Source organism: Danio rerio, chromosome 4 (assembly GCF_052040795.2).
Source record: "Danio rerio strain M-AB ecotype USA chromosome 4, GRCz13ab, whole genome shotgun sequence".
Taxonomy (NCBI): domain Eukaryota; kingdom Metazoa; phylum Chordata; class Actinopteri; order Cypriniformes; family Danionidae; genus Danio; species Danio rerio.
In genome coordinates this window covers 8988604-9016551 of record NC_141024.2, presented here as the reverse complement: position 1 = coordinate 9016551, position 27948 = coordinate 8988604, and the positions used below count along the sequence as shown (strand labels likewise).

General features: G+C 40.2%; 1 protein-coding gene across 4 annotated transcripts in view; it reads right to left on the bottom strand.

Moving 5' to 3' along the window:
- Window positions 1–27948, bottom strand: part of wnt5b (wingless-type MMTV integration site family, member 5b) — a 139027-nt gene that overhangs the window by 96619 nt on the left and 14460 nt on the right. For all 4 annotated transcript variants that reach the window (XR_015481774.2, XR_015481775.2, NM_130937.3 and 1 more), the window contains 1 exon segment: window positions 138–201. The gene's annotated coding sequence lies outside the window, so the exon portion shown is untranslated.

Below are 27948 nucleotides of genomic sequence, written 5' to 3'. Positions count from 1 at the left end.
CAAAGTGATTTTTAATGGATGCCAGTCAGTTCTCCTCATACTGACTTAGTTTTATATTAGCATAGTAGGATATCAGCATATAGTGGCATTTTTTCTGGCAAGTATGCTATACTTTGAGGAAAAAAGAAGGATTTTACCTTTATTGGTTGAACAGCTTGTCCGTCAATAGGAAAGACTTCAGGGAAAGATGGCTTTGCACACCTGAAAGGAGCACATTAATACATTAGAGCTTTCATCTTTTGGTGACATTCATGCACATTGGAACTGAGATAATATTTTCAATATAGCTGATAACCTAACCATAGAGTTAGCAAGAGTGAGCAAATTAGAGAGCAAATGAACTAATGACATATGGCAGGCCAGTGCAGAGACCGTCCAAAGTGCATGTGCAGGATAAATTTTTTGAAGAATGGGGGGGGGGTGGGGGTGGGGGTGGGCTGTTTGTTTGTTGGGGTGTTGTCGCGCGCGTACTGAAGGGCGCGTACCGAGGGTGTGCTGCGTCGCGGGGGCACTTTCTATCCAAGACTAAAAAGGGCATGTGCACTGCACAGGTTGAGCCCTATGTGTGCACGTGCCTGACATATGGAGATAAGAATAAGTCCCCATTCAGGTGGAAAGTATTGAATTGTTTATAACTGGGTTATTATAGTTAATGAAAATCATGTCAACATTTGCAGCTATATGACAATAAGAAACTTCTCATTTGCTTTTTTTTTAACTCTTTCTCTCTCTTAACAAAACTTATAGGACACCCATGATGAAAATCTAATTTTGTAAGCTGTTTGGACAGAACTGTGTGTAAGTATAGTGCATCCACAGTCATATTGGATTAATATAAACACAAGTCTCTCTTTAAAAAGTCTCCTGATGTTAAAATAGGACCCAAATCCCAGTGAGTTTGAGGCGCACTGCAACGTGACGTAGAACTGTTTTTTTTTAATTGACAGGGGCCATGTTTCAATAATAACATGTATACACATGACCACATGTTTTTATAAGTTTAAAAGGTTTGAGAGCACAGTACAATTCTATTGTTGCTTGAGCTATTTAATAAAATAGAATAAATGCTACTTGTGAAACTTCACGAAATTTCAAGGACGTTCAAACACCTTCAAGAGCAGCTTGAGTGTCTCGAAACATTTTTGAGGCCACTGTAGTAATGAAAAAAGTTGGCGAGTGTTTGAGTAAAAGAAAAACAGCTCAAAGCAAAAGTGGCAAGGCCTAATAAACACACAAAAATGAAAAATAAAGTGCTCTGCTCGAAGCATCTGTCCTTCTCTTACTCTCTCTCTCTCTGAAAAAGATTAGCTCTGAGAGAAAGCCCAAGGCCATGGCCGGTCTGATCCATCCTGCTCCCCGAGGCTCTCTTAATTCTGACACACATTCATCACTCGCTCCCACACTTCATCATCAGCTCCTCCAAACTCACACCTCCAGATGAGATCCCAGCTCTCGCCTTCCTCCTCCAAGCCAAGGTTATTTTCATAAACTAAATCTAAAACGGAGACTAAAATGATTGGTCAAATCACATTTTCGTAAAAACTGAATATAACAAATATGAAAAACTAAAACTTAATGCAACTCACAGCCGTGAAAAAGTAACTGAAAAACAAATAAATTGTTTTCAGAATTAATACATTTCCTGCTTGACCTGTTAAGGAAAATACCAGTAGGTGGCGCTTTTTGCAGGTTGGCCAAATGCATTTAATCGCATGTTTACAATGGAAAACATTGCTGTAGATTGTTTAAATGGTTTCTTCATCTACCAAAAATGTCAGTTAGCTATTTTAACAATATTTCATTTTCATTATCTTTATTACATTTTTTATTCAGTTTTTTTATATATATATTTTTTACCTTTAAGTAGCATTTGTCCAGTTTTGCCTTCAATCTACACTCACCAGCCACTTTATTAGATACACCTTACTAGTACCGGGTTGAACCTCATTTTTCCTTCAGAACTGCCTTAATCCTTCATGGCACAGATTCAACAAGAAACTGGAAACATTCCTCAGAGATTCTGGTCCATATTGACATGATAGCATCATGCTGTTGCTGCATATTTGATGGCTGCACATCCATGATGCGAATCTAAAGCTCCACCACATCCCAAAGGTGCACTATTGGATTTAGATCTGGTGGCTGTGGAGGCCCTTTAAATACAGTGAACTCATTGTCATGTTCAAGAAACCAGTCTGAGATGATTCACTCTTTATGACATGGTGCGTTATCCTGCTGGAAGTAGCCATCAAAAAATGTGTACACTGGTCATAAAGGGATGAACATGGTCAGCAACAATACTCAGGTAGGCTGTGGCGTTGACACAATGGTCAATCGGTACTAATGTGTCCAAAGTGTGCCAAGAAAATATCCCCCACACCATTACACCACCACCACCAGCCTGAACATTTGATATAAGCCAGGATAGATCTATGCATTCACGTTTTTAGCACCAAATTTTGACCCAACCATCCAAATGTCTCAGCAGAAATCGAGACTCATCAGACCAGGCAATGTTTATCCAATCTTCTATTGTCCAATTTAGGTGAGCCTGTGTGAATTGTAGCCTCAGTTTCCTGTTCTTAGCTGACAGAAGTGGTTCTTCTGCTGCTGTAGCCCATCTGCCTCAAGGTTGGACGTGTTGTGCATTCAGAGATGCTCTTCCGCATACCCCGGTTGTAACGAGTGGTTATTTGAGTTACTGTTCCCTTTCTACTAGCTTGAGCCAGTCTGGCCATTATTAAAAAATAAATCACGAAAAAAATAACAATAAGGAAAATACCATTTACTCTATTCTTAATTGTTACTGTGCTAATGAATAAATGTGTATCACGCACACTATACGCATTTCATACACCAAAACATCTACTTTTGTTTTTATGCAATGCTTTTTGCAATTGTATTTCCTAAAAGAGACCTCCTTTCAATAAAATAATGCGTACAAATATTTTAACGTGGCCCTTGATTTTATCCATCAGCAATCAAAGAGTTGAGAAGTGGTTGCTATATATCACTAGCAGAATGTAAACATACTAAATCACTGGCCAGATAGCTATTTGGCTGTTGGTAAACATACCGAGTATCTGGCCAGAGTCTGTATCTGAGCATGACAAAGTACTCAAAACTGCAAAATAGGTAATTTAGCCATAAACAAATGACCGGCACTGCAGATATTTCCTTTCCTCTTAGTGATGTCTAACGTCTACCGCAACAAACAAATTGCACAAAAAGCTAAATGAAAGCGAGCTGACTGCTGAAACAGAAGGAGAGTTCTGCCTGACGACAGACAACAGATGTGTGCATGTCCAACTGCCTCCTGGCCGTCTGTTTGTTCGTGCACAGAAAGACCACATGCAGATATCCAGCACAGTTACGTGACAGCACAACTCCAAAAGTTTCTAAATAAAGTCTGACACAGAGACACGTGACAGCAAGTCTATGAGTTTCCCAATTATGTTGAAGTTATGCTGTCCAAATTCTTTCATTCTATCTACCATTTCTTTCTGACACTGATAGCTAATGAATTTTAAAGGGATAGTTCCAGTGGTGTAAAGTAACTAATTACATAAATGGCATCATAATGAACAACCTCAAGACATGGCCGATTTATAATTGAAGCAAACTGTTTGGAAGCATTAAAAGTGTCCAAGAAGATGTCCAACATTTTTACACGCATTGACCCAGAGACTGTTTAGATGCATGTCACTGATGACAAGATGACAGATGTTTACTGTATGGCAACCGAAACACCCAGCAGGTACAAGACTTCAATATGGCGTTAGAATGACGTTGTACCTGAGTGTCGTGGAGACGTAGCTTTTTGTTTGGAAATGAAAATCATGTTGACATCAGAACTCAAGATCAGGCCAACGTCCAACTTAAAACCAATCAAATATCAATGTATAATGATGTTACAGCTTGACGTTATGGTGACGTTACCAGTATGACGTCTTTCACAGGTTGGATTTTGGTTGCCAAACCTGAGAAATAAATGTCAGTATTTGACATCAATGTGACGTTGGTTTAAGATGTTGGCTCGACGTTGGATTTTGGTCACTTTCCAACACAACCTAAAGTCAACCAAATATCAACGTCATTTGACGTCATTATTGGACATCAAAATAACGTACTTAGACGCTGGCTAGACATTGAACTGTGGTCACCTGACATCACAATCTAAATCTAACATAATGTTGATGTCTTATGACGTTGTGTGCCTGCAGAGCAATAACTAAATGCACTTCAGAATGTTACGTCTACATACATATGTCAGGAAACAGAACGGACACAAGTGCAGGTCTCTTTCAGAATTTATTAGTGACAAAAATGACCCTATTGGGCTTAAGCACAGGGAGAAAAATTCTAATCAAAAATTTATAAAAAAATAAAAAGTTCAACAAAAACTGCTCCGAAGAGGATATAATTATTACTGGGATCTTTAAAGGGACTCAGGCAAATAAAATTAACAAAATGAAACGAAAACAAACTTCAAGGTTGCTCAGAAGAAAGAGCTAAAAAAACTGTCAACAGAAACCGCTCCGTAGAAGGGACAAAATGTCTTTCAGGGTGTAATTTCAAGTTCACTCGGCAGGGGGCGATACAGCGGTATACTGGATCCGGCGGGCGGCAGAGCCGAGAGGGAGAAGAAGAGTGGAGCAGGTGACGGGAGGGAATATTGAAGCCGGGGATCGGAGACAATCGGCCAACCACGGCGGATAAACAAAACAGAAACAGGTCCTGCAGATGACAGAGAGGGGTCAAAAAATGAAGAAATAAAATAAAAGGAAAAACCAACCAGAAGACGGGCTCGAGACAACAGGAACTGACTGGACTGGACTAGTGAAACAGTGCACGCTGACCACAACCAAACGACAACGATCTGACAAATGACAACACGAGGAGAGCGCTTTAAATAGAGGGAAAATTACGGGAAGACAGGTGAGTGAAATTGGTTTAATTGAATAATAGGGATGAGTGGGAAGATGGGAGGAGATGTGTCAAAGCAAGTATGTAATGAGAGAGCGATCAAAACACCACACGTGCTGAAATACATGTAAACAAGTGCAAAACACAAACAAACCCAGGTGATCAGACAGAGGACCTGACAGTACCCCCCCCTCCATGGTCGCCACCGGGCGTACCCTGGGGGGGCTCACCTCGTCTCCGACGGAAGTCCGCAATCAGCGTCTGGTCCAGAATGTCCCGGGCTGGGACCCAACTCCTCTCCTCTGGTCCATAGCCCTCCCAGTCCACCAGGTATTGAACGCCCCTACCCCTTCGTCTGACCTCCAGTAACCTCCTGACAGTGTAAACTGGAGAACCATCCACTAGACGGGGAGGGGGAGGGGTAGGAATAGAGGGAACAAGGGGGGAGGAAAACACAGGTTTAACCCTAGAGACATGAAAAACTGGGTGTACCCGACCAAGCGTATGAGGTAGCTTGAGCTGAACAGCCACAGGACTCAGCACTTTAGTGATCCGGTATGGCCCAATGAACCTGGGTGCCAGCTTGCGTGAGGCTACCCTGAGAGGCAGGTCCTTGGTGGAAAGCCATACCCGTTGACCACAAACATAGTGGGGAGCTGGAGTCCGATGACGATCAGCCGCTGCTTTGGTCCGTCTCCTAGCCTGGGCCAAGGCTTCCTTAGCTTTCCTCCAGGTGCGACGACACCGTTGAACAAAAGCCAAGGCAGACGGGACCGCAGCTTCGGGTTCCTGTGAGGGGAACAGAGGAGGTTGATAGCCAAGACAGCATTGAAATGGCGACATACCCGTAGCAGAAACTGGTAGAGTATTATGGGCATACTCGACCCAGGATAGTTGTTGGCACCAGGAGCTAGGATTATTGGATGTCAGACAGCGGAGAGTACGTTCCAAATCCTGGTTTGCCCGCTCAGACTGCCCGTTGGTCTGGGGATGGAATCCTGAAGACAGACTCGTAGAGGCCCCGATCTGTCGGCAAAATTCCTTCCAAAACCTGGAGACGAATTGGGGGCCCCTATCGGAGACCACATCTACCGGAAGACCATGAATCCGGAACACGTGATCAACCACCACCTGAGCAGTCTCCTTGGCAGAGGGGAGTTTTGGGAGAGGAATGAAATGAGCCGCTTTAGAGAAGCGGTCCACCACCGTGAGAATGACGGTGTTGCCCTTCGATTCAGGTAGGCCAGTGACAAAGTCAAGGGCTAAGTGTGACCAGGGACGGGAAGGGATGGGTAAGGGGCGGAGCAGACCAACAGGAGGGGAATTGGCACTCTTGTTTTGGGCACAAATAGGGCAGGCAAACACAAACCGCCTGACATCCTTGGCCATGGAGGGCCACCAAAATCTTTGACGGATAGTAGCCAGAGATCTCCTGACTCCTGGGTGACAGGCCAGCCTGGATGAGTGACCCCACTGGATAACTTTGGAGCGCAGTGACTGGGGAACAAATAGTTTGCCCGCTGGAGTCCCTCTAGGTATCTGACACTCTCGTACAGCACCCAGAACCTCTCTCTCGATGTCCCAAGAGAGGGAAGCCACCACCACGCCCCTGGGCAGGATGGTGTCAGTTGAAACCTCCCTCTCCGGGGCACTGAACATGCGAGAGAGAGAGTCGGGCTTGGTGTTCTTTGACCCTGGTCTGTACGAGAGTGTAAAGTTGAATCGACTAAAATAAAGGGACCAGCGGGCCTGTCTAGAACTCAGCCTTTTGGCCGTGCTAATATATTCTAAATTCTTGTGGTCTGTCCAGACCACAAAAGGTTGCACTGCACCCTCTAACCAGTGACGCCACTCACCCAGGGCCAGTCTGACTGCCAACAACTCCCGATTACCAATGTCATAATTCCGTTCTGTGGGGCTCAGGCGGTGGGAGAAGAAGGCACAGGGATGCACCTTCTCATCCCGTTGAGACCGTTGTGACAGAACTGCGCCTACTCCGACATCAGAAGCATCCACCTCAACAATAAACTGTCGTTTCGGATCTGGAATAGACAAGACAGGAGCAGAGATAAAACGGGACTTTAAATTATCAAAGGCCTCCTGTGCCTTGCTACCCCAAATGAACGGTACCTTAGGAGAGGTGAGCACTGTTAAGGGTGCAGCAATCTGGCTGAAGTTCCGGATGAATCGCCGATAAAAGTTGGCAAATCCCAGGAACCGCTGCAGTGCCTTACGAGAGTCTGGAGTTGGCCACTCGGCAACAGCTCTTACCTTAGAGGGGTCAGCTTTGATCTCACCCGCCGAAATCACAAACCCCAAGAATGAAACTGACTTAGCATGGAAGACGCACTTCTCCGCCTTAACAAACAATTGATTCTCCAGTAATCGTTGCAGCACCTGACGAACATGCTGAGTGTGTACCTGCATGGAGGGAGAAAATATCAGGATATCATCAAGGTACACAAAGACAAATTGATTTACCATGTCTCTCAGCACGTCATTAACCAGGGCCTGGAAGACAGCCGGGGCATTTGTCAGACCAAACGGAAGGACCCGATATTCAAAGTGTCCCGTAGGGGTGTTAAAGGCGGTCTTCCACTCATCCCCCTCTCGAATACGGATAAGGTGGTAGGCATTCCGGAGGTCAAGCTTAGTGAAGACCTGGGCTCCCTGCAAGAGTTCAAAGGCTGAAGACATGAGAGGTAAGGGATACCTATTCTTTATGGTGATGTCATTCAGCCCTCGATAATCAATACATGGACGAAGGGAGCCGTCCTTCTTCTTAACGAAGAAGAACCCAGCGCCTGCAGGAGACGAGGAAGGGCGGATGAGGCCAGCTTTAAGGGATTCATCTATATATTTGTCCATGGCCTCTCTTTCAGGACTAGAAAGGGAATACAAGTGACCCTTAGGCGGAGAAGTGCCTGGGAGGAGTTCTATGGCACAGTCATAGGGTCGGTGAGGAGGCAAGGATGTGGCCCGGGACTTGCTGAACACCAGACCCAGATCGCGGTACTCCGCCGGAACCCCTGTCAGATCCGCTGCATTCACCTGAAAAACAGGACACACAGAAACAGGAAACGGGGCAGGACCAAGACAAGACTCAAGACAAGACTGACTCCAGGACAAAACTGAATTTCCAGACCAATCCACATGAGGACCATGCTGCACCAACCAGGGATGTCCCAAAATTATGGGAGCACTGGGAGAGTCAAGAAGGTACAGTGTGGTAACCTCACGGTGATTTCCAGATATAACAAGACTTACGGAGGGAGTAGCATGGGAGATAGTAGCAATCAGGGTACCATCAAGGGAACGGGCAGGGATAGGATCAGGGAGAGGAATGGCTGGAATACCCCACTGGCTGGCCACAGAGCTGTCCATGAAGTTTCCTTCTGCTCCCGAGTCGAGGAGAGCAGAACAGGCATTGGTAGAACCTCTATACTGAATCAGTGCGGGTAACAGAGTACGGGAGGAGGGGGAGTGAAGGGGAATAGCGCCCACCAGGATCCCCCGTTTCACTGGTGGGCTTTGGCTTTTGCTGGGCAGATTGCGGCAAAGTGTCCTGGTTTGCCACAATAAAGGCACAAACCCCGGGCCAGACGTAGTTGTTTCTCTTGGGGTGTTAATCGCAAACGACCCACTTGCATGGGTTCAGGGTCATGTGCAGCAGGAAATGTGGAAGATGAAAGGGTGCCCTCCACCCTGCCAGAGGAGCGGGTCAGCTTACGTTGGTGTCGGCGATTGAGGCGAACCTCGATGCGTAGAGCCAGATTAATGAGATCGTCAAAGTTGTGTGGCAGTTCGTGAGTGGCGAGCTCATCCTGGATGTCCTCCTCAAGGCCTGCACGGAAAATGGATCGACATGCCCCCTCATTCCAGTCACAGGATGCTGCTAGGGTTTTGAACAAGATGGCATACTCCGTGACCGATCGCCCACTCTGATGGAGGCGAGCGAGCTGATCCGCAGCCTCCTGTCCTCTGGCAGACCGGTCAAATAGTCTCATCATCTCAAGTCGGAGATCATTAAAAGAGGCGCAACAGGGGGCTCTTGTTTCCCAAACGGATGTTCCCCATTCACGGGCCTTACCAGTAAGGAGGGTCAACACAAAGGCCACCTTAGTCTCTTCAGCATCATACATGCGTGGTTGAAGGGCAAATACCACCGAACATTGTGCCAAGAAGGCCCGACATGAGTTAGGGTCCCCATCATATGGTGGTGGATTATTACAACGTGGTTCAGGCTCAAGGCGAAAACCTTGCCGTGTGGTTTCATACTGGAGTTCCTGCAAGCGATTGGTAAGTTCAGCCACCTGATTGGAAAGCACTTCCACCTCTCTGCTGGTGTTGCTGAGTCGGGTCTCATGTTGGCCCAAAAGCACCCCCTGCTGGGCAACTGCTGCTCTGACAGGATCTGGACCTGCTGTGTCCATAGTGGTCAGATCGTTCTGTCAGGAAACAGAACGGACACAAGTGCAGGTCTCTTTCAGAATTTATTAGTGACAAAAATGACCCTATTGGGCTTAAGCACAGGGAGAAAAATTCTAATCAAAAATTTATAAAAAAATAAAAAGTTCAACAAAAACTGCTCCGAAGAGGATATAATTATTACTGGGATCTTTAAAGGGACTCAGGCAAATAAAATTAACAAAATGAAACGAAAACAAACTTCAAGGTTGCTCAGAAGAAAGAGCTAAAAAAACTGTCAACAGAAACCGCTCCGTAGAAGGGACAAAATGTCTTTCAGGGTGTAATTTCAAGTTCACTCGGCAGGGGGCGATACAGCGGTATACTGGATCCGGCGGGCGGCAGAGCCGAGAGGGAGAAGAAGAGTGGAGCAGGTGACGGGAGGGAATATTGAAGCCGGGGATCGGAGACAATCGGCCAACCACGGCGGATAAACAAAACAGAAACAGGTCCTGCAGATGACAGAGAGGGGTCAAAAAATGAAGAAATAAAATAAAAGGAAAAACCAACCAGAAGACGGGCTCGAGACAACAGGAACTGACTGGACTGGACTAGTGAAACAGTGCACGCTGACCACAACCAAACGACAACGATCTGACAAATGACAACACGAGGAGAGCGCTTTAAATAGAGGGAAAATTACGGGAAGACAGGTGAGTGAAATTGGTTTAATTGAATAATAGGGATGAGTGGGAAGATGGGAGGAGATGTGTCAAAGCAAGTATGTAATGAGAGAGCGATCAAAACACCACACGTGCTGAAATACATGTAAACAAGTGCAAAACACAAACAAACCCAGGTGATCAGACAGAGGACCTGACAACATATGCACAAATTACAAGTAAACGCATCAGCTTTACACAACGTAATACTACTCACTACTTTTGAGTACTTTTGAAAGCTTTACTTTTTAATCATACCGAGTAAAAATTTACAACAAATACTTTTACTCTACTCACAGTATATTTTTAGGCAAGAAATGGTACTTTTACTTGAGTATGATTTTTCAGTACTCCACCACTGGATAGTTTACATAAAACTGAAACATTCTGTCATCATTTACTTATCCTTCACTTTCTTTTTCAAAATCTGAACATCTGTAACTATTCACTTCCATAATATATGCTTTTTCCTTTTATGGAAGACAATTGTCACAGGTTTCCAACATTTTTCAAAATATCTTCTTTTGTGTTCAGCAACAACAACAAAAATTCTAAGAAAACTTTGGAACCACATAAAGATAAATGGTGAGAACATATCATTTTTGGGTAAACAATCCCTTTAAAATTAAATCTGAGTAAAAAAACTCCCACCCACACTGACTCTAAACAAAAAGTGATGATAAAATTGGGATATTTGCATATAATTTGCATATAGTAAGCTTGCTTTTATACATTAGCAGTCTAATTGTGCCTTCCACAACCCTCCAATTTTAAGTAAATTATTGTTACATTTTAGGATTCGTTTTCCTCATTCCTCATCGACAGTTTCAGTGATTTCAGTGCAAGCTGTGCTTTATTGCCACACTACTGACAACATCCATTAGACGATTTATATTTTTTGGATGAACGTACACCTAAATGTTGCTCATGTAATCGATCCAGAAAATGCCATTCTGCCAGTGAACTAAATACACCTACAAGCAACACTATAATCCTATATCTTAGCATACACTCATCTACCAAACCAATAACTTGCCACTAGTGGAGGAATGTTGAGCCACCTCATTAATATTGATGAGCCATGCTGATCAGGTTTATGCCGTTTCCCCCTACACATCTCAGACGATTATTACACTCTACATTCAATGTGCTGTTTCTGGTTGTCTCTCTCTTATTCTCTCCGCTTCCTTCACCACATTCCTGTGTCCTCGCCCTCCAGCGCAGTCAGATTAGTGTGTGGACGGCCTGTTCCAGTAGCAACTGCACTCAGCAGCCCCTTTTCACAGACCTTCAGGCTCTCTCTGCCTCTAACAAACACACACACACACTTACTCCAGCGTCCGTTCCTTCTCAAGGTCTGAGCACCAATCCTAAACTTTCAAATACTTTAAAATCTTGCGTACTATTTCAAGTGCTTTTCATCCAATTAGAGAAGCACACACACACACACAAGCTGTTTCCATCCATAGATGCAAAATAAATTTATGTGCAAAACATACATAAGACATTTGCTAATAGCAGGGTTTCCATCCAATAAGTCAAAGAGTCAAATTGTCACTTCCTGATAAACTGCTGGCAAATATCAACAATAAATATGGAATTTGTTGTGGTAGAAGCCACCTTTTTTCTTTTTATAATATATCACTTGCATCGCCTAACATGAAACGCAATGAATGCACAGTGGTTTTTAAAGGATGTGTTTTTAGGAACACAGACGCTCTACGCATTTCTGAATGTAATAATACTGAACCGCTTTGATGATAGACCTTGGCAGAGAGATTTTTGAATGATCAAAACAACATTTCAGATGTTTTACAATGTGGCTTGTCCATTTTTTTGCTGTCCATCACATCCATTTTTACCACCACATGATCTGTTGAAAAAAAATCACATGACTTTAATGTTGTGCATACTAGAATTTGTCCACTGAATGTGTTTCCATCATAGTCAATGCTTATTTTGTTTTATTGCATAAAAAATGTATCCTATGGGTGCCCAAAGTCGATCCCGGTGTTCTACATAATTTTAGTTTCAACCCCAACTAAACACTGGGGAAGGGTTGCACCAGCAGTAATTTCTTTCTTAAACTGGAACATAAAGTCCACACTAGGGGCTTAGTAACTACTAGCTAGTTTGTGAGGCACACGGAAGATAGTAGGTTGTAAGCTCTTTGTAAAGTCATGCGTAGTCGCATTGAATTAAGTAATTTCCAATAAAAAGCATTTAAATCAATAAACTGCCTTAAAATTCTGCAACTAACACATCTATATATAACTTTCCTATGAAAATTAAATGATAAATTACATTTTTATAGTACATTACAGTCAGTCACTAATAACAGACACACATATCTGCATCTTGAGCCATGAATGCACGCAAAATACACATGAAGTTATCAAACATTAAACTTGAATTTTTTTTATATCCTACATGGGAAAGAGAAAAGTGCAGGGAGAATAATTCAGTCATAAAAAATTCTCATTTTAATTGATGCAAAAAATTTACAAAAAACACTCCTTGAACGAAAATGAAACTTTTTTTACAAACCAAAAAATATATAAAAAATAGGAAAGGAAAATAACGTTGTGAGTAGAGGGAGATCGTTCTTTATTATAATCACGAATACCTCTATGTAAACTAATCTCATGGTCATCTCTTTTCTAACGTTATAAATAGGAAGAGGCTGCTGTAACTATTTATTTCGTGTTACATTTAAACTAAGTTCAGTGGTGCAACACAAAAATATTTAGTAGTGTGTAAATTGTAACTTAATGTCCCTTTAAGTCACAACTAGGCTGCGTTGTAACTTACGCACTGCTGGTGCAACCGGCCCCTGACCCTGCTATTCAAGCTCTTTCTAGGTATACTAGAAACTTCCAGTCAGGTGTGTTGAAGCAAACTGGAGCTAAACTATGCAGGACAGCAGCCCTCCAGGACTAAGAATAGGCACCCCTGGCTTATCCTATTCAGTTGTGCGCACTTATTATGCATATTTTCAGATTTTATGCACATCTTGGCATTTCCATCAAGCAATTTCTTTCATGCCATATTCCAAAAATGTGCAAAGAAATATGTGGATGGAAACAAAGCTAGAGCAAGTCTCTGTCTGTGTGTTGAGTGTCAGGATGTTTGTTACTCTTCTCTGCAGCGTTGCGCTCCACTGCCTGCCTCTTCCTCCTCCACACAGACTCGGCTCTCTCTCCCGCGGCTCTCGGGAGATGGCTGCCCAGTTCTGACCTCTCTTGCTTGGGGAGGCTGGCTCTTCTCCACCTGCCCTCCCCTCTGCTCCAGCCTCCACAGATCTAGACCTGGCAGCCACCCAGAGTCGGCTCGCTCGCTCACTTACACCCTCCCTCATTCCCACAGCGGACGATACAGCACTGCTTAGGTGGGCAAGAGACAGTTTGAAGACTGACAGATCGAGAGAGACAGGAAGAAAAGGAAGAGACTGCCTCTATCCCGCACTGATAAGCATTGTTTTCACCAAGTTACAATAGTAAATGTGCATAGATGCATTGAGAGGTTGACAGAATTCAAGGTGTGCATTTGATCAGTTCATTTATTCACTTGATCACTTGTGCTTAATGTTGCAAGCACTAGGTTTTCTTGCAAACTAACATACACATTTTACCATTTCATACAGTACATTCTTTAGGGTTTTAACTTTTTATTAAGTGGCCTTAACTACTAGATACTTACATAAAACAAGCATTTTTAATATTGTATTGCACAGCAATCATGCTGCTGTTGTGATGAGATATTGGTAATGTTAGGTTAAGGTGTAAGTGATGGGTCAACCGTGTAATTGTAAATATAATTGCATAAATTAATTACAGATATAATTGCATGCTGATCCATTTTCACACTGTAAAAAACAAATACAATAAGTGCACAGTACAAAACAATACATGTAAGTATATAGTAATTAAGGCCACTTAAAATAAAGTAAGACCAATTGAAGCCATGACTTGGCTTTGTAAGTACCAGGCTTTATCAGATTCCACCAGTTCAACATTCCCTGGGAGCTGAACCGTGATATTGGCATTGCAGACACAAGACGCTATTAGTTCATACATTCACCAGGAATTGAACTCTTGATCTTAGTGTTGCAGGCACCAGTTCTTTTTTTAAAGCAACTTGCATTGTATTGAAAATACACGTTTTACTAGTTAACCGTAAAAGTATCAAAGCATCAGGGTTTGTCAGATTTCACCAACATTTTTGGGAATCTAACCCATGATCTTGGTTTTACAAACACCAGGATTTTTATTTTTTTATTTTTGGAAGCAACATGTATTGAATTGTATTGTAACATGCACTGAAATGTATACATTTTACCAATTTATATATTCTGAAGGAATTAAACCAATGACCTTGTGGTTGCAGGCCCTAGGCTTTATCATTTCATACATTCCCTGGGAATCAAACCCATGACATTGGCATTGCAAGCTCCAGGATTTATTCGATTTTCTCAATTCTTACTTTTTCTGGGAACTGAACTCATGACATTGGCATTCCAAGCATTAGGTTATATCAGAGTTTATCAGTTCCTGGGAATCAAACCCATGACCTTCACGTTGCAAGCACTGAGCTTTTTTACAAAGCATCTTGAGCTGCATTACACATTTTCTCAGTTTGCATATTCCTGAGGGATCGAACGCAAGACATGAATTACAAGAACCAGACTTTTATCCAAAGCTGCTTTCATTGCATTCTATGTCCACATTTAATCACTCCACACATTTCCTAAAAATCAAACCCAGGACTTTGGTGTTGCAAACACCAGGCTTGTACAAAAACATACAATAAGTACGATTGGATCTTCAAAGATTAAATCTTTTCCTAATAAAAACCATACCAACCCCTCAAACATCTAGAACACCAAACAATTTTCACTAAACCCAACAACAGCAAGGACACGAAAACAGTTGAAAGCACTAAACTGCATGAATTCCTTAATATTTCAGAGATTTTAATCGTTCAAAAGTTATTGAGCGATTCACCAGAGGCGAGCGTGTGTTTGAGCAAATGTGGGCCGCAATGGGGGGAAATCCATTGCCAGCTGAACCCAGATTGATGATCGTCTCTCACAGCGGCAGCAGCATCTGGTAAATGCCCACACGCAGAGAACAACCCCCTTCACAGGCTACTAATGGAATGGCCCAAATTGGTGTTTGGGCCCGAACCAAGAACACGAGCGTCGTCTGTAGCCATGCAGAACTGGAGCGCAGGCAGCTGGGCAGAGAAACTGATTGATCACAGTGGTGCGTACAGGAATGTGGAGTGTGGAGAGGTAAACGGGAAAGGGAAGTCATACAGAGAGCGAGCCTGGAGGGCTGTGTGTGTGTGTGTGTGTTTTTAGATGTGTGGTACTGAAGGACATGGGCCATGACGGACATGGGAAACATTGAAGCTCTTTCTGACCATTTCCCCGATGCCCTGCTAAATACATGGACGAGAGAGACCACAAACAGTGTCTATACCACTACAGGAGTTTATCAGCATTCATGCATTACACAAGCAAACATCTATGACGCACGCTCACTGCCACAAATCCCCATGGTAAACATAACTGCTCTTCCAAATAATGATTGCAGCAAAAAAAAAAAGCCTAATATATCCAAAATCCTTTCAAATCTTTTCATCCCTGGATTCCCTCTCCAATGTTTCTGAGATGCTTTGAATCCTCTTTGGCCATTTCTGAGCTTGGCTGAAATCCCTTTCAATGGCCACTTACACCATTTAAATTCCTAATGCCATCGGTACCAATTTTGTCCATCCTGCTTTAAATTTCCAACTTAAACTTCTAAATCAGAGTGAGTGTTTGGGGTAAATGTAAGGTTTAATCTGTATATTTTGTGATAACCATTTGACATTACATCAACCTGTATTTTTTGCAAGTGCATAGACCCGCTCTTGACATTGGTGGGGAAATCCCTAGAGCGCATGCATTGCACAAATTGTTTTTGCACTTTCAAAAACATAAATAAAGAACTAAATAATATAAAATAATGATGTAATAGTATAAATAACAATTAATGAATCAAGTTCCATGCGGCAAAATTTACATTATTTTACTGCAGTCTGCCTTTGAGGATCAGAATCGGTTTTATTACCAAGTGTGCTTCACTCACACAAGCAATTTGTTTTGAATACAGAAGCTTCCATGAAGTGACAACACAAAATACATATGAAAAAAAGAGGATAAACATTAAACAGAGATGCAGTTAGTCAAAAAGATCTAAATATTAAGTCGTAAGCACAGATTTATTATATATGTACAGGTTATAAGGTGCTATGTAATAAAGCGTATGAGAAAGTATTGGTTTGTATATTTCTATAAGGTGCTGCATACAAGATGCTTATAAGAAAGTATTGCACATGTTTATTGCACAGTAGGGGAATATTTAACTGTATTTTTATTTTTTATTTTTACTAACATTTATTTTAAGTAACATTAAAAAATAGTTTTAATGTTTTAAACTGAACTACACTCACCTTCTTAAGATTACTGTATATACTTAAAAATATATAAATGCAATAAAATATATGCAATCATTATGCAAAATTTATAAAGCTATTTATTCTGTTTTGTTGTTATATAAGGGATCAACCCGCATTGCAATGATAACTTTGGATTCTCGTCCTGAAGTTATCTTCATCTGCTGCCAGGACAGCTGAAGCTGGTTTAAAGTGAACACTCTATCTGTCCCTCTTCAGGTCTGGCCCTCCGTCCCGCAGTGAGCTCTCAGGGCTGATTAGGGCTCCTCAGAGGCTCTGTCTGCCTGCCCACTGTCAGTCTAATTGCAGCGAGTGTAGCCGGATCCCCGGGGAGCGCTGGTGTGAAATCCAGATATGATATGTACTATTAACTAAACTGCAAAAATCCCCACGCACACATGCTGCCTGAGCTCAGCCTGTGCAACAGAGACCGCTGCCTCTCTAGTACACTATGAGCAAGAAAGGAAACAACATTAAGGAGAGTGATAGGCCAGTATATTAGCTGGTATTTGGCCATTTTGAGATCAATATTGAAAAAAATTAACATGCTTGCATTGCTGATTAACAGATTTCTGATTTGTATGTCATTGATGTATAACCCCTTATAATACCTTCTGGTTTCTTTTGCCCCTAAAATAATATGTAAAAAGACCAATTTTGTTACAGATCTGATAAATATTTATCTTTTTTAAAGATATAACAACTTAAATACACACACAAACATACACAGACAGAGATGTGGTGGATATTCTAATTATTAGCAAGACTCTATATATATATATATATATTAGTCTGTGTTTCCCTCTTGTTGTGGATTATTAATTTGTTGCTTCTATGATGTCGGTGTGTTTCATGACCTTGTTTTGCTTTGTCTTAGTTTTGTTAATCTTCATTTCATTAAATCTTCGTTATGTGCTGCGTTTGGATCCACACTTTGTTTCTTCTTCACGCCGAGCCTTAACAACATCTTTAGTATCCCCCCGTTTCACATATATTTTTGGGAACAATATTTATGCTAAACTTATGTAAGAAAATTAATCTGTTACTTTTTGAAACGAATGTTTATTTTATTTAATAAATCCTGACAGTTTTTTTTAAATAATTTTATATTTAATTTTATATAATATATAATTTTATTAATAATTTTTTTTCAATAATTAAAATGAAAAGGACTTTTAAACTTAATTCCAGCAGGATATTGACAATTCTTATATATTACATACTGCAATCAAAAATCTGCAGGGTTGTTTAAACCCAACGCTGAGTCAAAAAAAAAAAAATCAACAAACCCATTGGGTTAAATCAAACAATTCAATTTAAATAAACTTTTACTTCTCAACCCATTATATTTTAAGCAAATATTCATTAAATGATTTATATATATAAATTCTTTGCAACAGTTTTGGCATTTTGGTGGTGTTGTTAAATCAGACAACAAACAAACAAACAAACAAATAAATAAATAAATAAATAAAATGGGTTTAAAATGAATAAAATGGAAAAAAAAAGCATGGTAACAATGCAGCATGGTAACAAAGGTGATATTGTTTCAGTATTGAAAAGTTGCTGATCAGACATTAAATGGTTTTAAGTTGATAAAAACATTTAGTTATGACTTTTTTTTAATCCACATGGACTCAAATACAATGTTAAATCTAATAAGCTAAGGTAACTCAAACCATTTAAGGAAACCAATTTCAACAAACCTTTTAAGTTTAAAAACTAATCCTAATGAGTACTGTGAACTTAATCTATTTTTCTTATAAACAAAGCAATTTGAGCACAGTAAAATCCAATAAATTAAGAGAACTCAAACCAACTGAGTATTGTAAAACCCAATAAGTTAAGGTAAATCAAACAGTTTGAGGAAACCGATTTCTACAAGCCATTTGAGTAAAAAAAAAAAAAAAAACTAATCTTTATGAGTACTGTAAACTTACATCATTTAAGTTGAAGTAATGATTTAATTAACTCAGAGTTCAAAAAAGAGTTCAAAACTCTTTTCATTAACTATCAGACAATTTTAAGTTAACTACACTTATTTCATTTGATCACGCTGACTGTTGGGTTTTACAGTGTATGAGAATAATATCCAAATGTTAAATCCACCACAAGATTCAAGTGTGGTGTCCCTCTTGTTTTCTCTCTCCCTGTTTCCCTCTTTCTGCACTAAATCAGGACAGATTTGAAGATAACTCTGGTTGCATTCCTTGTGTGCCTGCTTTCTCTGGGTTTCCTCTGCAGGCAGATCTTTTCCTCAGTGTATCCGTCTTCCCCTTAAATCTCCCCCATGTTTTCAGTAAGTAAAGCAGAGAGCGCCCTCTGTCCTCAGCTGCAGGAACAACTCTCACGCCAAACCATTGTCCTCCTCACACCAGAACATCTGCCAGCATGAGATCATTTTATAAACTCTGAGAAGCAAAAAAGACGAATGACAAAGGAATTAATCTTGCTCAAGGTATCTGTCCTGACAGTAACGGCAATCAGAAACAATTCAAGGCCCTCCGTCCTGAGAGATCCCGAAATCAATTCCCTTGACAGTGAGTTATCACCCTGAAGTCTGGTGTGCATGAAACACTCCTTGCGGGAGCATGATTGACAGCAGCATCTCTATCTTTCCCATGCTGAATAGGACGATAGATAGAGAGAGAGAGCGCAGGAGATAATGGTGATAATTTCAAGGAGAATGAAGGATTTGGCATATTTCGAGGAGAGAGAATGAAAACAATCAGATGAAATGCAAGGAGTACAACTTGGCTTGCTGAAAAATAGAGATTTGGTGATGTTAGATGGTTTTAGCTGATGTGGCCAGTCTCCATGAGGCACACTGAATGTGGATGTAGCTGTTTTCCCACAAGCTGACAAGTGACCAAAATCAGTCATAAATCAGCAAGACGGACTTAACAAAGCAACATACAGATGCAGATAAGAAGGAAAAAGTACAAATTATATAGTAATTTTACATTAAATGTATGTTTGGACTTGAAGAACCACTCTCTTACAATAATACTCTTCAACTAAACCATATTGCATCTAATCAGCAGCTTCATGTGTTCATATTAAATTATCATGTGCCTTTATTTACCTTTATCTAATTAATATGTACCTTTACCTTAATATGTATCTTTTTACCATGCATTATATTTTTATCTACTGTCTTTCACCGTGATATCACTGATTCTCTATAAAATATTAGTTTCTTCTACGCTATATAAGCCCAAACTTACTCTAATAAACTTCAAACAGTTAAATAAATTACATTTTTGGGTGAAAATAAACACATATTTGCTTCTATAACACACACAAAAAAATGCTTTTTAAAACGTTTATCCATGTTTTCTGAGTAAAAACAGACCTGAATGCATTACAAGGGTGAGTACTTTTTCCAGTGAACTCTAATCTCTAAATCCAACATCTAAAAGTCTCATAAACGCCAAACAACACCGACAGCTGAAGTGAAATCTGTTCAGGATGCAGTCTACTTGTTTACATGCACCATCCAACACAACATAATGTGGTAATGAGGTAAATATGCGCAGAAATGATAAATCTGAAGGATTTGCTCTCTAGTCATGAGTCATTCGGCAGCAGACGCCTCTCTGGGTGTTAAAGCCCTTCACGCCGGGGATCAATAAAAGAGCTTACACTTCCTCTACTCATTTCCATCGTCCTTCCATCCTTCAAGTAAACAATGATACACAGCCTGATCTGAGCAAAGATCTATGGGACGCGGTGACAAAGAGGAAAAAGCCCTCCGATCAATACTGCTTTTCATCTCGCTAATAATTTCATCTTTTGTCTGACATCTTGGCTCCGGCAAAGAGAGAGTTGTGTTACACGTTCGCTTCTCATGCATTCCAGCTTTTAAGAAATCAACCCTCTGTGTGTATTTTCCTACAGGCAGTGAGGGGTGCAGTGGCACAAAGCTCCCATAGAGGGGCGATATTTCCCACCACATATGACTTGTGTCCATCTTCCTCTCCGCCATCATTCACTTCTTGAAAAGTGAAAAGTTGCAGTTTCCACACAAACACACTCATATATGGAGACACAAACTGCCATGTCACATAAACAATGGCACACACAGGCGCAAACTTTGCCAACTTTCCTCTCACACGAATCTGACAAACACCAGGCTATAACTGGCATGCATAGCACAGCACTGTCCTTTCTCTCTCTTGCTCTCTCTCACTCTAATGCACGCACACAAAGAGAAAGAGAGAGATAAACTTTGAGTTTGAGGTCTCATTCAATAAAAGGATGAAATTTATTCATTTAAATAAAAAGACAATAACATTCATTAAACAGTATTTGGTAATCTTTTAGAATAATAGTCCATTAGTTCATGTATTTACTAACATCACAAATGAATACCATTGTAAAGCATTCATTAATCATAGTTCAGCATTTACTAATGCATTATTAAAATCCAGAGTTGTGCTTGTTACATTAGTTAATCAGGCCCGTTGCCCGTAGGGGGGGCCCTATATGAGGTAATTTGTCCCATTTTTGACAGTATCCCATCCTAAATTGTGAAAATAACCAGTAGAAGAAGGTTTTAAAAAGAATAACTGAAATTACTTTATTTTGATGGTCCCTTTAACAGATTTTGTTGAACTTAAGTTACATTGCATCTACATGCCAACTAATTCTCAATATGAGAAGGCTGTTAGGTTGGGGTTAGGGTTAGTGTAAGTTGACATGCACTTGCAAAGTTTCTTATAGTCAGTTAAATGTCTGTTGAAAGAGCAGAATCAGCAGATTATTAAGTAGACGGTCTACTAATACTCAAATGAGAAGTAATTGGCATGTAGTTGCAATGCAACCATCAAAGTAAAGTCTTACCGAATAACCAATAAAATAACCACTAAAAGAAGTCTTTTATTATTTAAATGGACAAATTCTGCCTGTTTTCCCAGAGATGGGTTGCGGCTGGAAGGGCATCCGCTGTGTAAAAGCGTGCTGGATAAGTTGGCGGTTCATTCCGCTGTGGCAACCCCAGATTAATAAAGGGACTAAGATGAAAAGAAAATGAATGAATGAATGAATTTTGCCTGAGCAATGAGTTGGCCAGTTTGTTATTTGCCTATAGGCTACAGTTACATTTTTTGTTTGTTTGTTTGTGTGTTAGTTTGTTTGTTTGTTTTCTATCATGGATGATAATAAATTAGCAATTAAAAATACATATTTTCATATTTAAAAAAATTCTAATCTCATTAAATAATATATAAAGGCACATCTGTAAATAAACATACATCTTTGTAAACAAAAATATATATATATTATAATAAGCACTTTGACAAAAATGGAGGAAGTATTTTTGTCGCATTAAAAAGTGTGGTAATGATAGCAAGCTAGTTCAGCGCAAATTAGTGCTTAAAATGTCACTAAAATGCAGTATTTAAACCTTGAATAACTGTAAATAGGTCTTCTTTTTGAGAAAAAAAAAACACTCCTTTTAATAGGCTGGCTACGGGCCTGCCAAAACACTGCGAGTTAACAAACTAACATGACATTAACATTAATGAAGACATATCAAATGCATTACTATTCATTTGTTCATGTTAGCTAGCTCTCTGCAACCCTCACGTGATCATTACTTGGATGGGAGACCACATCAGAAAGCTAGGTTGCTGCCGGGAAGTGATGGTAGTGAGACTTTAAGGAGGCGCTCAACCTGTGGTCTGTATGGGTCATAAAGCCCCAGTATAATGAAGGGGACTCTATCCTGTCTTTCTGGTGAGGCGTTAAACCGAGGTCGTCCCAGGATGTCCTTGAAAAAGAGTAGGGGCTTAACCCCGGTTTTAACATCCTCTGTCCATCACCATATCATAATTGGCTTCATCGTCTCCTCTTCACAAATCGTGTCATCCAGGTGGCTGCTACACAATGGTGGTGGATGAGGAGATTCCCCCCAATGTGTAAAGCACTTTGAGTGTCTAGAAAAGCGCTGTATAAATGTAAGGAATTATTTTTATTATTATTATTATCAGTTAATACATTAAATTACATTAACTAATGGACCATTATTTTAAAGGGTTACCGAGTATTTCAGACAAAATAAGAGAGAGAGAGAGAGAGAGAGAGAGAGAGAGAGAGAGAGAGAGAAATAGAAAGAGAGAGACTGAACTAGAGGACCTGAGGGCATGGAGCTGCAGCAGAAAGCCGTCACGCTGGCAGAAAAGCCTGCAGGGCACTAACAGTCTCCGCGCTCCCACAGGCTTCACCCCTCACATCATCCTCTACCCATCTATCCGTGCGCTCGGCTGTCTGCCCACACCAGCCGCTTCAAAAATGATAGCCATCCGTCCGTGTGTCTGTCTGCGCTGCTCTCTCCCTGTCCCATCACTGTCTGAATCCATCGCTAATGAAACGCTTGACTTCTGGCTGTCCACTCCACATCATCACTTACATTCGGTCATTTCGAGATGCTTTGACAGCCTTCACTGTGAATAATGGACATTTTTCTTTTCAGATGATCATTTAGCATTAATATTGGAAAACTGATTTCAGTATTCACAATTAAAGGTTTGTGGTCAGTTCAATGTTTTCTTTTGAGTGGAATGAGGATTCGTTAAATGAATCAGAAATAACAGTTAGAACATTTATAATGCTATAATAAACAAAGATTTTCTCTTTTAAATGAATCATATAAATGAAAGTCTGTTCATCAAAGAATTCTCATTAAAATATATAATAGCTTCCGAAATATGAAGAACCACAACTTTTTTCTCCAATGATATAATATGGAAACCAGCACTTTAAAATTATTTAAACGTCATATAAATCATATCCATTCATCTATCTGTCCGTTCGTCCTATCTATCTATCTATCTATCTATCTATCTATCTATCTATCTATCTATCTATCTATCTATCTATCTATCTATCTATCTATCTATCTATCTATCTATCTATCTATCTATCTATCTATCTATCTATCTTCCTACCTACCTACCTACCTACCTACCTACCTACCTGTCTGTCTGTCTGTCTGTCTGTCTGTCTGTCCACCGTCCATCCGTCTGTCCATCTGTCTATCTATCCATCCATCTATCCATCTGTCTATCCATCCGTCTATCCGTCCATCCATCCATCCATCCATGTACATTGTAAAAATGTTGAGTTCCACACAGTTCCTTCATGTTCTCCCAAAACAAATCACAAAGATCTTCAAAATTGAAGTGGATTGAACTGAAACTAAGTTAATCACAAAAAAGACAGAAAAACTGTGTTGATTCAGCTTATTTTAAATACGTTTTTGAACAAGCAGCAACATGTTTTTGAGTGTATCTATCTGAATAATTTATATAACTTAATTATGAGCAATTGCATGCAAATGTCAACCTTGCCATTAAAAAAAAAAAACGTTTTTGCCAAAATAGCAAAACTGTTTCTGCGTTTTATGTGTAGGCTTGCATTTTACAGTGCTTTAAAATAATCAAAAATGTATCTGCCAGTGTTTTCAAACAATTATATTTCATTTGCCAAAGTCATACAAGTGGCTTTGATTTCACATCCATCCATACGAGAGAGATGTCACATCCATAACAAAGCTTTTTTCTCATAAATGCAAAAATGTAAAATCAAATAAAAGCAATAATTTTTGTTCTATAAAGACAACATTTATCATTTTGATTATCATTGTTTCTTTTGGGTTGTGCAGTTTAATTCACAGAATTTCTACAAAGTATTTTGTATAATGTAAACTTGCAGACTTTTTTGTCACATCCATAACGCATGTTTATTTTCCTCCTTTAAAATATACAAAATGTTTTCAGATTGATATTTTTCTGCTCCCTCAACTCTGTGGCTAGTCGTTTTGAAAAATATAAAGAGATGTTTCAATATAATGTTGACATATACTTCCTCTGTCAATTTATGTTTTGAGATTTTACTGCAAATGTCACATCCATAACGCTGGAACTGCTCATATAGATCTTATAGAAAACAACTTAACACCTTTGCAAATAAATCCTAATAAAAGAAACATCTTAAAATGTAATAATCTATGTTAATTTAATAAATTATAATAGCCATCCTGCAATCCACTATATCTGTCACCAGTCAGTGCCTATACAAATGAGCCATTAATAATTATTCCTCCTGATTTGCAGACTGAGAGTCAATTTCTCCATCTATCTAAACATCTGTCTGTCTGCCATGTAATAACAATGACGCTCCTGGAATGCAGAAAAGCACCGAGGGAACCTTAATTCAGCATTCAGACCAACACGCACGAATACACACGCAGATGCACAACGCAGCACCTGTTGTGTCTCTTCCGCAGAGTCTGCTTTAAATGTCGTCTTGAGGCCTTCGGCACGCTCTAAATGGCGCTTTAAAAGAGCCTCCGTGGATGTGGAGGCAAATAAACGAAGGACCACACTAGCAGTCCAGCAAGTCCCATTCAGAGGGGCCGTGTTTGGCTTGGCCGGTAGAAAAAGGCGTGATTTACAATAGATCAACACAGCCGTATGGCCCCGGGACACACAGAGCGGGGCCCCTGCGGTGTCATTTGGGGTCAGCCGGTAAAGATGTGCATCCGAGACGAGCCGTGACACCCGCCTCTTTGTCCAGGGGTGTTGCTGCTTTTGGTTGTTTGTTTTTGCTGGTGTAAACGGCCACATACTCTTGCTATCACGGGTTCGGAGAGGTTCATGGTCCACCGAGCAGCATCTTTGATCTGCCTGGCTCTCTGACAAACATTCCCTGCCCCGCTAATCCTTATTAATGGTGGGGTCAGAATCCATCTTTTCATCGTCCCAACCGAGAGGCTGGAATTGGTGAGGTGGTAAGAGAAAGTGATGATGCAAAATTGCTCCCAAAAAAAAAAAAAAAAAACGCAGAATAATGCAAGCCCGTATTCTCTTCGTCTATTTGAAAAGGCTGTTTCTGTAAACTAGCACACAATGAGGTGAAATCAGACGTGAAATGTGCCCGAGGCAAGGGCTTTAAGCTTTCCAAGGAGAAAGAGAGTTATTAGGAATGTTGTTAGAAAGCAGAAAATAGCACATTAAGGCTGAAAGAAGAGTATGATTTGAAAGAGATGCTTTGAAGAGGAACAGCATGATGAAACATTGAGCATGTTATTGACTCAAAAGTATTCACATTTGCACTGCAAAATAATATTTTCCTTTTTTTTAAATCAAGTAAATAAATGTTTTGTTTTTAGAAATGATGAGTTAAAATTGAATGTGTTTGTCCTTAAAACAGCGAAGCAATCTGAAAGTGGGGTCCGCAACATAATATAGTTTGTTGTTTGAAATAAATGCATTATACTTTACCCACTGGCAGATTCATTATGCTCTGTTTCAGGGGTTGCCACAGCAGAATATACCGCTAAATATTCCAGCATATGTTTTACACAGGAGACGCAACCCAGTACTGGGAAACACCAATACAATACAATCTCACATTCACACACACTCATACACTATGGCCAACTTCAACCCAGACTCGTTCTAAAAACGTACCGCTACATACATTTCTGGAGAGCGCCAAATACATCCCAGCAGCTGTTTTTTTTTGGCAGTTTTTTTGTTCTCAAGTCCATCAGAGGCCACTGTGTACGCTTTTTGAGATCTCAATTTTTTCTTATGAGTGCAGTTCGTGTCTGCTGTTCCACTGTAAATCCACCAGAGACCGCTGTCAACTGACTGACTCACCCATCCTCCTCCTTTCCAAAACCCAACCAATAGTGTTTTCAAAAGCACCGATTGACCCGGCCATTCACTTCCCTAAACCCAATTGCAGTGTTTTGAAAAGCAATGCAGAAAAAGAGAAGCTCTCTCCTGATCGTGCCACAGTTTCAGACTTTACCACATTCCCACCCTGTTATTTACTTGTGAATTTTATTTCTTGGCTTTTGCTTTTGTCTTACCTACTTTCTGGAACTGTTCTTCGCCAAACTCAAACCCTGCCATCGTGATAAACTCCTCTCTTCATCTCAAATCCACTGATGTACATGACGAATTAAACAGACAAACTGGTAACAGCATAAAAGCCATACCTCTGGCAACATAATCCGCGATCTCTAGAAATGTATATATGGCTATGTTTTCAGTATGAGCCTATGTTGGTCAATTTAGTTTCAATTCACCTAAAGCACATGTTTTTGGACTGAAGGGGAATCCGGAGCACCCGGAGGAAACCTGCGTAAACATGGCACATGCAAACTCCACACAGAAATGCCGACTTGCCCGGCCTTGACTCGAATTAGTGACCTTCTTGCTTCTTGCCCAGTGGCAGATTATTTAACTTTTTTTTTTTTTTTTTTTTTTAAGGAAAAACACTTAACCTAAACTTAATTTAAGCAGTATTGTTTTACATGTCTAGAAAATGTTTTTTGATTTAAGAATGTGTGGATATTTGGACTAGAATCAAGTCAACAACATAAGAAAAGCATTATTTTGCACTATGAGAGTTTCCCCCTACAAAACCTGAACTTCCCAATGTGTGAATGTGGCTGTGAGCGTGTGAGGGGACTTTAATAAAAGCCTTAATGTTGTGGCAGTGGAGTGGGAAACCCCGATCTTAAACGAGTGCAACAAAAGACCTGCTGCTGCTCAGAGTCCCTCAAAACATCCTGATGCCCACCACGACTCCACAAAACTGTGGACACAGGCACATGCAGGCCTCTGTTCACTTTAAAAAGGCCATTCAGAGACTGGGATTGAATTTTTGTAAACAAAACCACAGATTCTATTGCATGTTTAGTCTGAGACACCCATTTCATTCATGCTTTGTTTCTCATTGTTGGTGTTCCAAGTGTGCTGTGTAAAAACTATTTTCTTACATATTCTGGTCTTGCTTGGCAGTGAAAATATCTGAAACAATTTGTAATGTAATAGATGAATATATTAAGTTCTGTGTAAAAAATGAGATTATGCTTAAAACATATAAATACATTAGTAGTTTTGTCTTATTTTGTCATTCATGTTTTGTTTAAAATGCTTTTAAATTCCATTGAAGACCCTTGATCTTTCCTTAAACAACTTTTTTTTAAACAATTTACTGACATTTACTGACATTTTTAATAGTTTGAAATGATATATTGTCTGTATTGGTGTTGTAAATGAATGTACAAAATTTGGTAAAAAATGCCAAGACTTATTTCTATATATTTTTAAACAATATATTGGTTCAAACTGCAGCTATTGGTTCAAATATGCAGTTTAAGTGACTTTACAATTGTCTTTACAACGTCAATCGCTTTGTAAAGACAACTGTAAAGTCACTTAAACTGCAGAGCTGAATCGACAGAGCAGAGATCAAACCCCCATAACGGAATTGATAAAAATAAAGGAAATAATAGTGGTTAATCACAAAATACAGAAGCTGATAATTAAAGGTGCTGTGTGTACGTTTTGACTCTTCTAAAGCATGAAAA